At 37.6% G+C, this 10,876-nt stretch overlaps 2 pseudogenes; both read right to left on the bottom strand.

Moving 5' to 3' along the window:
• Positions 1-95: 95 nt before the first annotated feature.
• Positions 96-1,124, bottom strand: LOC135618719 (uncharacterized; annotated as a pseudogene).
• Positions 1,125-1,170: 46 nt separating this feature from the next.
• On the bottom strand, positions 1,171-9,911 carry LOC135618725 (sucrose synthase 4-like; annotated as a pseudogene).
• Between the last annotated feature and the right edge of the window lie 965 nt (positions 9,912-10,876).

Below are 10,876 nucleotides of genomic sequence, written 5' to 3'. Positions count from 1 at the left end.
TTAATCTTCTCTCAGTGGTTGTTCTAATTTGCAATCTGTATATTACACTCCATTATAGATCAAAAATACATCTCATGCCCATTTATTACACTCCATTATGTACATAAAATCCATCTTCGTACGGGGGCCGCCAGCCAACTAGTAATTAATACATGTACGGAGTAACATCATTTCCATTAGAATCCACAATGTTAGAGCTCTCACACTACATACTTTCACGCCCAGTGGAGCCATGCACACATCGGACCATCTCCCAAAGCATTCTCCTGAGAGCCCTGGAATGAGGCAAGTCGGGGTCGCCCGTCATGGCCCTCTCCCTAAACATGGCCTCCGCCCGTGCCAATGCCTCATTCACCGTCTCCTCCACCATCATTCCATGTCGTAGCTCGCTCCGCTGTCTGTCGCCCGGGTTATCGGCTTCCTCGTGTCCGCGAACTCTATCTCCGCCAGCGGCGACGGCTTATGATGCTTGTAGTCCTCCTCCTCTTTCTGCTGTTCTCGGTGAAGAGGTGTGCCGTCGCGGCCAACACAGGACACGTCGGCGAAGACTACGGGCTCGGGCTGGTGCGAGAGCCGGCGCTTCTGCTGCAGGGATGGCGCCCCCGGCGGGACAACCTCGTGGCTCTGGAGCTTGGGAGACGGAGCAAACGGCGGGATCTTGTCGCTGAGGCTATGAGGCAGTTCCGTGTCTTCCTCCTTACGTTCCTTCCTCAGATTCTCCTCAGCTGCTGCTGCCTTTGCCGCCTCTTCAGCATCATCACCCTAACATCACCCACGCATGCAACAGAGCGTAGTTGGAGCTCGTAAATTACAACTAATAGAGTAAAGGGAAGGGAAAATAGGTAGTATTCGTATAAGAACCTGAGGGTCTTCGGAATGCACGGCGGTGTCAGCGGTGCGGGCGGTGGTGGAGGAGAAACAAGCACGTACAAGAGGGAGAAGGGATGTGCGAGAGGCGGGGAGGACGTGAAGGTATCGGATCCTCTCTACGTGCTGCATCTTCGCCGCCGTCTTCTTTAGGCTTCTCGAGCTCTCCTCGGAGACTGCGGGAGAGATGTCGACTGGATTTAAACGCGTTTGTGAGCGATCGGTCATAAGACGTGACACGTGGCAAGCGAAGCGGAGCACGTGTGTTGCACTAGAAGCTACCACGACTCAGGAGAAGATGACGTGGCGAGAGAAGAATAGACCAACTTTACATAGAGGTTTCTCGAGGATGGAAAGCTCACCGAATCTAATTAAGATTTCAGGAATCTATCACAAGATCATATAACTATGTCAAGCAGCAAAAGGTCCGTAAGCAACCTGGAAACTCCAGCCTCAATCTAACATATCTTAGAGAGCTTACTGGAAGCATTACAAGTGATCAAAAGCAAAAGAGCTGCTCAATATAATGACCATCAAAATTTAAATTCACTCGAATGCTTTGCAGCTTTTGGTGAATCATCTATCGACAGCCAAATTTGGTGACAGAGGCATGTTTATTGGAAATTCGCAAACAACATCAGTGCTCATCAACTGCAAGAGGGACAGATTTCACCTGTCATTTGAAGAAGAAAATGCAACATTAATGCCAAGATTATTTTCCTGGAAGAAACTGGAGTTCATCTAACATGCCTTTTCATCAAGTGGAGTTCAAAGTTCGAACTTACCAGCTCTCTGAATTGTACTATGTAGAACATCTCAAGACAGCGCCGCGTCTCACGCCTTTCAAGCTTGGACACATATTTCCAGAAGCCATAAACCCCAGCTAGTGTCATTAATCTTTCCGAATAGATCTTCCATGTATACCTACGCATTGCCACATGATGTTATGTCATTAATTTGCAGCAAGCTAGAAATAAAAGATATGCATGTGTAACAACAAGTAATTCATCGTGAAGGACCTCTCATAGATTCGACTCAATCCTCCTTTGGATATGCTATTCCAGTAGTCAGCATCTTCTTTACACTGTTCAAAAAACTCAACCATGAGTGCAGCAGCTTTATCAGGATGATGTGGATCTATATGGAAACCTGATACCCCATGCTCGATAATTTCTGCAGGACCTCCATGACAAGTAGCAAATGTTGGGAGACCGCAAGTTGAGGCCTCCACCAGAGTGAGGCCAAAAGCTTCATAGAAAGCTGGCTGTGGGAACAAGGATGTAAGTGATTGCATGGTTTAAGTGGCAGAGATCATCTTGATGACTCTAAATATTACCTGAACGAAAGCTCCACGGGTATCGGCTATGTAGCGATAAAGCTCACCGTTTCTTGCCCTGTTCATTTGTGAAGAAATCCAGCGGAACTGGCCAAACAAGTTGTAGGTTCTTATGAGTTGGTGCATCTTCTCAATCTCTTGGATTTCTTCTGTGTCATTGGATTTCTTCACATCATTGTGACCAGCAACTACAACAAGATTTACCAACTCTCTTAGTTTTTCGCTCTTTCCGAACAACTCAACCAAGCCTGTAATGTTCTTCACTCGGTCAAGCCTTGCCATTGAGAAGATAATGGGCTTCGATCGGTCATCCAACCAACCACTGCAGTAGCGAGAAAATAGTTAAAAATGACAGTAGAGCTATAAACAAGGAGATTAGAACACAAAAAAATTGTTCTTTATCAAACATGGTGGTTCCTAGAAATTATGCTTGATATGATTCTTGTAAAATTATGACTTTCAGACCTACATAATTCTGTGAGAATTTGCAACAAATAAAAGGTAAGGTACAAGACTCAGAATTGCCGTGTCAGATATTGCGAAAGAAAGCAATGAACTGATACCAAGGAGTGAAAAAGTTGAACGTTTGACTAAATCAAACGCTTCCTAGACTTTGCATTGCCAGGAACCTCACTAATTTGGATTGTCTTTTTATCAGACCCCATATTGATGGAATCCTCGTGCATTCATTTACTAGGAGTTTCAAGCTATTATAACTTAAAGGTACACAACTTTTCAAGAGTTTCACCATAAGATTATCATCTATCATTTTACGATTGAGAATATTACTTGACATCATTAGAAGCCTTACAAACGACAACTAAACTAACAAATCAATCAGAATATTTTATGATTTTTTATCTCGAGTCATTTGTTCATAAAAAAGAATGTATAATGAGATATTTACATGACCAATTTGCTTAATGCTGCACTCTAAGTGATCCAGTTTCCTCTAAAGAACTGAACAGAAAGAGTCCAAAACAATTTACAGAACCTCATGACACGAAGATGATAACCACACATCATGCATATGGTACAAGGAAAAGGTAAAAGGAAACCTGTATTATCAACATGAAACAAGATATAAGGTTTAGGTGAAATTAAATGTCACAACATACAATTATTCTAAACACTAGAAGTTTCTTTTGATTGATTTTACATAGGTTTGAAATACCAATCTAACCTATATGTACCGACCAATGTTTACTAATCTAATCAAGAACTACTATCAAATCATATAGTTCGGTATCAGATGATTTTTTTCTCTTTTTTATTTTTCGGTGATACCATATGGTATTTGTCAGTACACAGGCACCATACAATCTAAATAGTTGTTGAAAGCGATATCAGACTGAGTTTGAAAATGTTACTATCAATACAAAACATGCAGCTGCAATCTTTATCACTCGTTCATTATTATTATCACATATCATACCTTATTTGTAAAACGAGTATGCCTGGAGACATAAATATACGTTAATGCCATTAAAATAAGTTTAATAGTGCAAAAGAAAATCACGCACAATAAGCTGTAAATGATTGCATCATGAATCTGATCAATGGACCAAATAAAATCATTGTATAGCATATAAGGTGAAGAGAAATTATCAATATTCAAAATCAGACAACCAATGTAGATACTAAAAACCATGATATATGTACTCACACGTGTTCATCACATTGCTCTTGATCATAAAGCAATTTTTCGATTGAACCATGAAGACAAGTAAGCCTTCTTTCCTTCTCTGAGTATGGAAAGTAAATACCCATATCCGCTCCAGGGGAGACTATATTGAACTTTGGATCAAAAACATCAATTCCATGGACAACACGATATAAACCAGGTAGAGTGAAAGCAGTATGGCTCTCATACTGTCCGACTGCATTCTTGCTGAAATAGAGGCAGAATATTTTATATAAGATATCAAGAAGAAACAAAACTAGCATTCCGGAAGCGGCAGACTATGATAAAAGAAGTACAGCAGCCAAGTCTGTGTCAAGAATTGTGGATGAGGGTGCCACAGACTCTGTCATACAACCTCCCTGCATTGAAATAGACTTAAGTTTCACATTCCAAGGTAGTGTCTGCTATCCCCAACTTCTATGTAAAAATAAAATATTTGTTTAATAAATGCATGGTCATGAATGTTCTGTTTGTCAATACAAAAGGTACTTGTCATGTTACTCAAGGATCCATTGGTGTTTACTTGATGTGGCACTCACCAGATTGTGTAGAGAGTATGCACATGGTACAGGGCATTCTTGTTGAACTGAATAAACTAGCCTATACAGATAGGCTTGAAATGCTTAGTCATGCAGATCCAACAATGGATGGACATACTAAGGTGAACCATACACAAAACTCGGTACAAAGGTACCAACTGAACTGTGTCAATACTAGTTCTCCACAACTGATTAAAGCTGCTAGATCCACAGCACCTCACCTGATATTAGGCAATGACCTGTGGGATTAAGGCAACCATGGGTCATGATGAAGAATCCTCAAGCTTAATTGCTGCCAGTGAGGGCTTATCAGTAGAAATGATGTATGCCAGAAAGGAAGACATAAAGGAAAGGAAACTAGTGGGATACACAACAGGAGTCGATTCTGTGTTAGAACAGTGGAGCATATGACACCACCGTCACATACCACACCAGCAGAATTTTGGCACCCAGAATGGCATTCCTATACTACAACCAGATAGGCACATTTCCAATAAAATATTGCAAAGATGGACAGGTTTAGAAAGAACTAATGAAAGTTGACACACACACACACTGATTCAGTGCCTTGGCATAACATCATTACTGGTTGGTAACTGGTTTGATTACAACAATTAACTTTAATATTCCATGATTTAACATTACATGGATCTTTCACTACCCTTGAAAAGATGCCTTCAGATCCATGCTCAAAAGATTGTTAGTTTTCCACCAAATCAAGTTTCGAAAAGAGAGTAACATTTCCATGATAAATGGACTAATTTGCATCTCGAAAATCCATCTAACTGTTGCAGTCTAAGTACAAGCATGCATCTGGCAATTCAAAGTACTTAAAAGTAATTAAGCAAAAAAAAATATAGTTATAGTGGAAAAAATATGTCAGTAGAAAAAACTTGCTATATTACAGAATAAACAAAACATTCTCTCTAAATGACAAGTTATAAAAATACAAATTTATCCAGGAAATTGGGCAATGTACCTTCCAGCAATTTCTTGGTAGGTGCTAGTGATTATAAAATCTGCATTATTCATGGCAATTAGATCAGCAGTGAACTGGCATGAAAAATGGTACTTGTCCTCATACTTCTTCCAATATATATCTGAATCGGGATATTTTGTCTTTTCCAGTGCATGAGCAATGTTGCACTGCATAAGAGTTTATCAATGATATGTACATACAAAAATATACTGTTCAAACAAAGAACATACAACAATTATGACTAACCAGAGCATACCTGGGTAATTCCAAGTTTATAAGATAACAAAGAGGCAACAAGATTTCCATCACTATAATTTCCAATAATTAGATCTGGAGCACCATGTAACTCTGCAGCAATTTCACTTGCTGCATCCTATAAATAGAATGAACTGTCTGTCAGTAAGCATCCAAACTAATTCAAATCAAATGATAAAAAAACAGCAATGGCAAATTATAAAAATTAAACTTATCTCTTAATTGGACCACAAAAAAAATATTGTAACATATTGGATGGACTATTACATCGGAGGCATAGATGCCAAACACAATTTTCCATTTAAATGATATTAACAGTTCTGGATTTTGATGCTCAGTGTGAATGTATCAGCAAAATTTCATAGCCTCACTATATAAAAAGAAAAAGGTTCTTACTTTTGTAAAAAACTAATTTTTCATTAAAAAAACTCATTTAGGTTATCTTGCCAAATCAAACAATTCACCAAGCATTTGAATCTGATACGTCACAGTAAATGGCAAATATTCAGTGCACAAAACTAATACAGGGATAAATTATTTAGTTTTTTCAAGAAAACCTTACAAGTACTAAGTACTGTTATGTTTGTTCATGAAAACCATGGTTGACCGATTCCATGACTGTTAAGAGCAGTCTCATTAAACCCTTCATGAAAATACCATGGAACTTTAGTGAGTGCATGCAAGTTAGACTTCAAGATTGTTTCTTTTCAGCCACATATTTAAACCCTTCATAGGAATACTTAGCCAGTTATTGGAACTTCATTTTGTTTCGTTTTTCACATTAGATTTTTCTTTTGACACTTTGTTTCTTTTTTCACATTATATGTTTCTTTCTGACTTTTGACACTTAAGCCAGTGTTGATAACACCAACATAAGAAACAGCAGAGCAACCAGATCACATATTAATATGAAAGCACTACAGTGTGACAATTTTCCAGTAGTAGTTAACTAGTTATTCATGTGTAATGGGACAGAGAGGCAATGGCATAACTATGAAAAAGATAAAAAAGAATAGAAAATGGTCTAGGAATCCAAGACTAATCCAGACAAGGCTTTTTGTCTATATGGTTTATCCAAATCTTTCAATCATGTGATCAGATCCTAGGTAGATGTCAATCAGCTAGTAAAATTTCCTCCTGTTCGGAAATTTACTCATGCTGTTTCAAAAGGGAACCTCAAACCCCTTGGTTCCCTCTGCCCACTTCAATTTGCACCTGTAAGCATGTATTTCTTCCAAAAAAGAATATTTGTGGAGAGAAACAAGAAATAAATATGAAATAGATCATAAACTCACTAATTGAAACAAGGGTTAAGATAGAAAATTTTTAAAATTTAGTTGAACTTTAGATCTGCAGGAAACAAATTCTTTAAAAGAAGATTAACTAGTAGTGAAATTAACAACACAGGAAAAAATTCTGCAATAAACTAGATCATGGAGAAACATGTACAATGAAGAGAATGTCAAATAATCTGCCCCTAACAATCTCAATCTAGAATCATCACATGGTTTCAAAGGATCTATAAGGCCTCATAAATTTTACCTCAGCAAACTTCTCCAAGTAAGGCCATACATCAAATCTTGAAATCCATTTCTTAAGAATTCCCTTTTCAGTTTTAAAAGGCACCCGCAAGATCCAAGTATGTTGTGTTCCACTGATTCTTTAAAGCCGTTGATTGCATGTTGTCCCTTTTGCATCAGGTATGAGCCTGGTAACCTTCAATTAAAAAACTTAACAGAAGAAGTAAGAATGCATAAATAAGAATCAGCATGTACAATCGATTACTAGATTCACTTACAATGAGGATTTTAGGATAAATATCCAGCCCTTGTTTCTTTATTCTCAAAAGCATCTCATTTTCCAATGCACGAACTTGATCCAGTATGTAGACAACCTGTACAACAGGTTTTAAACATTACTTGCTTGAAACCCTCATACTTCTACAAAGACATCAATGTAAATATATTTTTCTCCATGGTCATCTTATACAACTGAATAAAAGAAGGAAAACAAAACTACAACTTAATGTAGGAGTACTACCTGCCCTCCGGTGTCCGGTAAGCCTAATACATTAGCTTGGCTAAAGTACCCATGGGGTGAAAGAATTACAACATTGAACACCATGGGAATCCTCCCTAGAAACATCTCCAGAGTGGAAGGATCAGGAGCCTGAAGGATGTCCAGAAGAAGGTGAATCATTTCCAGAACACGTCGAGCCGTGTCACCCCAGCCTCTCTCCAAACCCATCTCTTGAAACCTATAAATAAACTTGTAAAAGGTTGTAAATAAGCTTGATAATAGATATAATTATCTTCACAACAGAGCATAAAGGCCCTTTTGCATGAAACATAAGCTGAATATTCTTTTCCTTCTAAATGAAGCTCAAATAGAAATCACCAACTTAGCAATGATATGGGGTCAAACTAAGGTAATCATACTGTTTGAGGAAAATAACAGAACTCTGTTCATGGACGGTATCCACTACTTATAATGAAATTAAATAACATGACATATAGATATTGTTCCCAATGTCTCTTTTCTCCAGAAATGTAGTTGGTTCATTCGAGCACTACTTATAATGAAATTAAATAACATGACACAGATATTGTTTCATTCAGGCACATCCAATGTCCAGGCAACCTAGAACAGGTAGTGGATGAATGGAAGTTTGTTCTATAAAACACTTGTTAGTACAAAAAAGAAAACACACCTGATACCATTTTTGAGATTAATAGTCATGTCCATTTGACATTACATGCTGAAGAAGTAAAACCTAAATGCAACTTTGAAATATATAAAACTTAGTGAACGTTGTTAAGATTATATGAATTACTATATAAAAGAAAGATAGGAAAAGCAAGTGACCATTCTGTTTCGGTGCTTTGTTACTGAATACTTTTCTTACACATGAGCAAACTCAGAGAATGGAGTCTCTGGTGGAAGCATAGACAAATATTCATCGGCCTTGGTCAGAACAGACTGAAGCCTGGACATGCTTTGTATCCTATCACTCAACATCATGACCTGCTCAATGCACAATAAAAACAGCTAGACCATCAGATTTGAAAAGTTGGAGCTCTTAAACATTCATCGACAGGTAATCTTACATGATCCTTATACGTGTGGGCACGGAGGAAGTTAAGCAGAGGCTCCAAGCAATCCTTGTTATGGAACATAATGGATGAAAGATGTCGGTTCAGGAACTGAACCCCATTGCCGATTGACGATGACTGGATTGGCCGTGGGAATGAAGCATTGAATGGTTCGAAGTCCAGCTCCAACACGTAACGATCGTTAGACCTTTGAGTTGATTAATAGAAAACACTTATTTCAGCTTAAGAAAAGAGTATGGTTGATACAAGAAACGTTTTATGGAGACCCACAAATCATCGCTTACCTTTCATCTTCTAGCTCTTCCTTGAACTATAGATACTCCGACACACTCAGCTGCTCGACGCTAAGCTCATGGACATTAACCCGGACATATTCCCATATACCAGGCCTGGGGCGGACGGCAATCGCCACGAATGGTGGCAGAACTACAGCTTCCTAATTCCCGTCGGTGACCAAATGAACAATAAACATACGAATCTTTGTTAAGCATTTGGTATACCAAGTATCAAGAAAATTTTTAAAAAAGGAGGAAATTGAGCAATAAATGATTTAATATCACAAGGGAAATGATAGTTAAAGAAAAAAAAAAGAAATTTTTGTCGGTCTTGGTGTTTGGAATCAACAATAAAAACAAAGTAATTGCGGAAAAAGATAGCTTTCTGAATGTCTAGGTCGGTAGAAATCAAGAAGGAGAAGAGCGAATTAAGAGCACACAGACATCTTCTTTGGATGTCCGCGTGAATGGCCTGAATCGGACCTGGGCGGACTTGAGGACGTCGGAGAAGGGACCTTCGGAGAGTTTGGTGCGGGCGTCGTCCCCGAGGGTGGCGAGGGCGTCGAGGAGGTGGTGGGGCTGCAGCAGCCCCTTCCCCTGGCTCACGTACCTGCCGGCACAGACCAATACAAATCACACCGAACCGCAGAAATTGTCGGCACGACACGAGGTGGAGAGACCGGAGCGAGGGCGGAACCTGGACAGAAGGGAGACGAGCTCGTTGCGGTAGGCGGACAGGGTGTCCTCCACCCTCTCCCTCATGCTGGGGATGAACCCAAGCTTGGGGGTCCCCATGCCGCGTCTATACTCTTCGGTTTCGCAATCGAAATCACAGGCGAGGAGGAGACGCGGGAGAAGTGTTGTGCGTGAGTAGAGCGGAAGTGTTTGGTTCCGAGCAAGAAGGTAATGGCTTTATATAATATCATTTTTCATGCATGTTGACTAAGGTATTATTATTATTATTATTATTATTATTATTATTATTATTATTATTATTATTATTATTATTATTATTATTATGATGCAAAATAATAAGAACAAATTTTCGAAAAAATCCTCATTTTGAGTTTTTTGTTTTATGGTTGGTGCCCTTTTTCTTTGTTCTTCATACTTATTCTATATCTCAAAATACTTCTTATATGATAAAAATATTTTTTTTTGATCTTTTGTATTGACTCGGTCCATAAGATGAATCAATCACCAGTTATAGTATCATCTAATACAAATAATATTTTTGATATCTTCATCAAAAATATTATAAGTATAAAATAAATTTAAAATCCAATATAAACTAATTTACTAAACCTTGGTTGAGTTTCAAATATGTATTTTTATTAGTAAGGATAATAACATACAAAAAATTAACTTTTATATTAGTTACAATAATTTTAATAGAATTAAAATTTTAGAAATATAATAAAAAAAATATCATGATTGATATATCTATATATTGGTTCAATTTTGGGAACATAGAAAAAGATAGATCACTGATGAAAAAAATAAAAAAAATTCGAAAATCTAAAACTAGAGATTCTACTGCATATAATAATAATAATAATAATAATAATAAATAAATAAATAAATAAATAAATAATAATAATAATAATAATAATAATAATAATAATAATAATAATAATAATAATAATAATAATAATAATAATAATAATAGATAGATAAGACGTCCTGAGTTTTAAGATAAAACCCTATACGAGAATGGATATAGATAAAGGAGGGTGAGTGATTTTATAGTAAAGGACAAACAGGGAAGAAGATGGAAGTATTAAGAAGAATGATTTGTTTGACTTCTTCTTAACAAGTTATAGAAGAA

The sequence above is a fragment of the Musa acuminata genome, chromosome BXJ1-3, assembly GCF_036884655.1.
Source record: "Musa acuminata AAA Group cultivar baxijiao chromosome BXJ1-3, Cavendish_Baxijiao_AAA, whole genome shotgun sequence".
Taxonomy (NCBI): Eukaryota; Viridiplantae; Streptophyta; class Magnoliopsida; order Zingiberales; family Musaceae; genus Musa; species Musa acuminata.
This window is presented reverse-complemented; position numbering and strand designations above follow the sequence as displayed.